Source organism: Diadema antillarum, unplaced genomic scaffold (genome assembly GCF_040938485.1).
Source record: "Diadema antillarum isolate AM-2024a unplaced genomic scaffold, OU_Dant_1.0 seq00001150_RagTag, whole genome shotgun sequence".
Classification (NCBI taxonomy): Eukaryota; Metazoa; Echinodermata; class Echinoidea; order Diadematoida; family Diadematidae; genus Diadema; species Diadema antillarum.
Window position 1 is genome coordinate 267,683 of NW_027271961.1, and position 5,101 is coordinate 272,783.

The window sequence follows — 5,101 nt, forward strand, 5'->3', positions numbered from 1 at the left end:
ATTAACGTTTCATTAACGTAAGCGGTTTCACCTGAATCGTTATTAATGCAAACTAACGATCGGGGAAAATCAACGTTTGTAGTAACGATGAGTAACGATCCCAAGCGCAAATTAACGATGTTTCGTTGACATTAACGATAGGTAACGCAAGAACTCACGCGAGATTTTGGTTTCCGTTACCCAGACCTGGTGAAAGGACGACGTAGCCCCTGCGGAGTGTAGCGATCTATGCCTTATACTTAGTGGAGTCTTTTCGCGAATCGAATCACGATTTCGCGAATGGTTAAATTATGCGACCGGGGTCACCAAAAACGCACGCCGGGCCACCCAAAAAAAAAAAAAGCCGGATGTTTGCCTTCAGTTTTGGAAATGAACAGCGGTAACAATCGGCTCCATAAGATGCTAGAATAAATGTCAGATGTTTGCTCTTAATTTTGGAAATGAATAACGGTAATGTTCAATGTGGAAAAAGTGTCTTGCTGAAGGGCAAATATCGGGCACACCGCTCCAGCTCTCGGCTCCAGAGTAGACAACATACATGTACATTATACATGTGTACGCGTGGTGTAACCAAGGAGGTGTTACCTCCTTGGTGTAACTGTAAGTCGATTTTTTTTCGACTTACGCATAAGTCGAAACTCGCCTAAGTCGATGTGTTTTGCTCAGTCCCGAGAAGATCGACTTATGCGAGTTTAACTGTATACAAAACATCGTAAGATCATATAGGAATGACATGTGAATACCGTGATGATGGCTGTTAACGTGATGAAAACTCAATGCATTCTTGCGAAAAATGTACGCACTGTAAGGCCATTGTATAAGCGAAAATCACTTCGTTTCTAAAGAAGATCGTAAGTTGTTCTTGCGAATTAAACGGCGTCCATACGAACTTCGTAAGAAGGTCATAAAAAAAAACTATGCTCCATCTACGAATCTCTACGCACTCCCTAATTCGTACGAACAGGGAGATTCGTACGCACGCATGGTTACTGGGTACGAACATTTGTAACTGTATATAGTTTCATGAAATCTTTATACCTTCTGAATTTTATCAATTTCATATGTTCACAGAATAAATGCTTACCAGAAAAAAAAAGAAAGAAAGATGATTTAGAGTGATACAAAAGCCTCATTGGATATACAGGTTGATTTTTTTGTCTTTGTAATAATGTTCGAAACCATGGACCTGTTTGAAGTGCTTGTACAGGGAATCAGTGGTGAAAGCAGGCAGTAGATTATGAATTAACATTGGTTCTATGAGGGAAGTGTAAATGTCTCTTGGTTCTATTACTATGAAGGGCATCATAACGTACTACACTGGGTATGGAACCTTCGAAGTCTACAACTGCCTTCGCTTGATAACTTACAAAGAGATGAACAAACAGCCAGCTGATCAAAGACACTGACAAGCATTCAGGTATAAAAACAAACGAATAACCTGCGAATGTGTGATTTTAATAGCAATGCTATCAGAAAATAAGATACTGCTGAAAATACGCCTCTTTCCTCAAAAACATCGTGTATACTGACAGATAAAAAAACCCCTACGAATTAAAAGGTCGCAGCGGTCAGCAGTGAAGTACTAGTATTTGGATACGTGTTAATCACCCCATCACAATGGACGGCTGGCTAAGTGCTTCCTATTCACAAGGACTGTTGTTGATGCTGCCACTCTCGTGAGAGGAAAAGCAATAGCGAACATTGTTTCTTTCTCACTTTGTGCCCTGTTTGTCTGGAGAAAAGCAGAGCCATTTGTCACAGGATTGCCCGTAGCAAAGTGATGACGAGGACATGTGAAGCAAGGAGAGCTGTCCACATCGAGAGCTCTGGGGTCGTGTGAGTGAGGCGACTCGCCTGCCAGGCCGTCTCCCATTCATCACGGCTTACCCCATTCACACCCAGCTGACTGATGAGAGACACGTGACAACATTACTTTATTTTCTCCCGTCGCACCGTGTGAAGACGTCCCAATTTTAGCTTCTTGTTAGCCATCTCTAACAAGCTCTATCCAACAATGGCTGGAAACTCAAAAAAACAAAACAACAATAACAAAACATTGCGAGTGTACGATGTGACATGTGTTTTCGGTCTAGATAATCTGTTGGTTTAGCGCGGAATCGTACCCTGCAAAAGGACTTTCTTGAACCCAATACCGTATGTTCCCTACGTTCGTGACTATCACACAAGGGCCCAGTCACGTAGCAGGATGAGATGCGATAAAGATTTACTGTTCTCTTACAGCTTCCATGAATGATTAATGCGGAGAGGAAAAGTGTGCAGACTACATAACACCATGTGTCTAACGGCTATAGAATTCCTTGTGAAAAATGTATCGAATAAAAAACAAACAAACATACGATGCTGTGCTTCATGGAGAGATCTGCACCTGTGCCCCAGTAAATTGTGTGTTACAAAGGTGAAATATTTTGTTTCGGCTAGTGCAGCATGTGTCAATCTGTTGAGAGATAAATTATGCTTTCTGGGAATGCTTTACGTATTAATCCAGCACTGAGATTAATGTAAAGCTGTACTCTAACTCCATATGTCTGGCGTTTCATCGAGCCCAAAGACCAATATTCACTTCAGAAATAGCACATGAATACATATGTAATATGGGTTGTAAACTGACACATTTCTTTTTCGCTTTTTACTTATAAACCTCCCTCTGGGGTTAAAGTTAGGGTTAGGGTTAGGGTATTCTAAAAGTGGTGATCGAAAGAGACTTCCTCCATTTACTTGAATATGAAGAACCGATATATTCGCCCGTGTAATCCTAATTTGTTGGGAGGACGCGCGTGCTTATTTTGGTAATCCTGGTGATTTTCACGGGGTTTCACTACCGGTACATCGGAAAAAATACAGTTTCTAAGATGTAGAACTTGATGTTTCACAGATAACGAAAGATAGCAACATTGGTATAAAAGTGTTATGAGACAAGGCTGAACGGTAGACTTTACCCTCGTTACCTATCGAATTTTAAATTAGATTTTTGGTACAACCAAGTGGATTCCAGTCGCGTTCTCTAATCTATGAGTCCATCCAACCTTTGAGCGGTAGATGAGAACATTAAGAAATTATACATTGTCATTGCTAATCCTAAAAGCAACACGCTCTTTTCGTACGTCACATGAGCACTACGGGCAGTGCAAGAACCGTGCACTGCCCGTATCCCGTATGAATCCGAATCTGAATCTGAATGCAACTCTTGCATCCTTGAGAGTTTTGAGATATTCAAGATGGCCGCCAAAATGGCTGCCAATATCGGAAATTCCTACGTATTTCCATCCGAATCGTGTAAAATTGTTATTAACCGGCGATTCGTTTGTTTGATTGTTTTTTGTCAAGGTAAATTCATACATGAATCAAAATTGTTTTCAGCAATTCATTTGAAAACATCAATTAGATTACATGTACATGACTCATGATTCAAAGGAGCTTAGATAAAATGTGAATACCAATTCCACTTACCAAAATATACATTTTATTAGCAAATTTGAAAATAATTACCCTATTTTGGGGGGTGCTGAACCCGAATCAGCATGATGCAACTTTTGCATCCTTGAGGGTTTTGAGATAACGGACATATGAATGTATTTCCTTCTAACTGGTAAAAAATGTGAACATTTGTGACCGTGCATTACAAAACCAACATAAAGTCGCACACCTTCAATACACGTGAGGACTCAAAAAGGGTGAAATCGGTCAACTGATTCACTTTTTATTTTTCTGTTGTTTTTTTAATGAATGAGCTTTTCTTCTACATTATTCGTCAGTTTTGGATGGTAAAGTGAATGGGAAAGTGCGTTTTCTGCAGTTTTTCTACAACCCTTTATACATGATATCAGCAGAACTGAACTGGATGTCCCTGTTAAAATAAACACACGTTGCGAATAAATAAGTAAGTAAATAAGTGAATAAATAGATAAATAAATAAATAAATGAATATAAATAAACCCTTTTTGGTAGAGAAGCGTGATCATGTATGTCTTAAAGGCCCTTTTTCATTTCTAAAAAAAAAGTCCTTTCCGCACCCTCTTCACTTTCAACTCTAATAACTTTTGAAAGGATAATGCTACTGCTTTGAAAGTTTGTATCAGTCATGGACAGAATGTGTTAATAGAGCATTTCAATTTGATAATTCTGTCATTGTTGTTGCTAAGGTAGTTTACATGTTTTTTTTTTGTCCCATTCTTCGCACAGCTAGCACGGCTTGGTAAAGATTGCGCATGAAAAGACCCTGTATTACAGAGCTTCTGTTCTGAGTTCACTCTTTTCCAGAGTATGTGATTTCTTTCCAAGATTTAGAGTCCATTTGAATTGAGTTGTGCATTCTTTTACAGCTATAGTCGGCTCTTTCAGAATCTGCCCTCAATTAAATTAACTCAAATTCCAGTTCCAATTTGAGTACATGTATTTCGTTATGAAATGACAAGAAATTGGAAACAAATTGATGGTCTTATCCTATATCGAGGGTGCTAAAATGCCGAACCTGGTCGATGCAACGCTTGCTTCTTTGAAAGTTTTGAGATATTCATTAATGTCCTGTATAAACGCAGATTCATTTAGATTTTCATACAGATGGTGATATACTGTGATCTAAAATGAAGCAGGGAATTAAACCCAAGGCGAAAAGCGATAACTTATATTTTTAGGTAAAGTCAGCTGAGCGATTTTTGTCAAAGCAGCCAAAACTCATTATGTGCATGTACAATGATAATACAGAAACCAATAAACCAATTCAAATCAAATCAACTATACAAAATGGCTGTGTTTATACGAGTACTGAGAAGATTTATATTTACATTATGCTGAAACTTACGAAAAAAAAATCACTAATAGTTTTACTTTGCCAAAGAGAAATGCAAAATGGCTTTATGGCCGCCAATTATGAATCGAAATAGGCCCTATGTGAAGTTACTTCATTTCGGCTGGAGTAAATAATGTAACCGGCTGCACTATTAAAGGGACTGTACAGTACTGGTTAAGGTGAGGATTCAGCCTGTAACGTTTTGCAAGATATTTAGAAACCACTCTTTGAAAATAACGTTAAAGAGCGTACAATTCTAAGGGGAATCAAAAGTTTATTTGATGAAAATCGGTT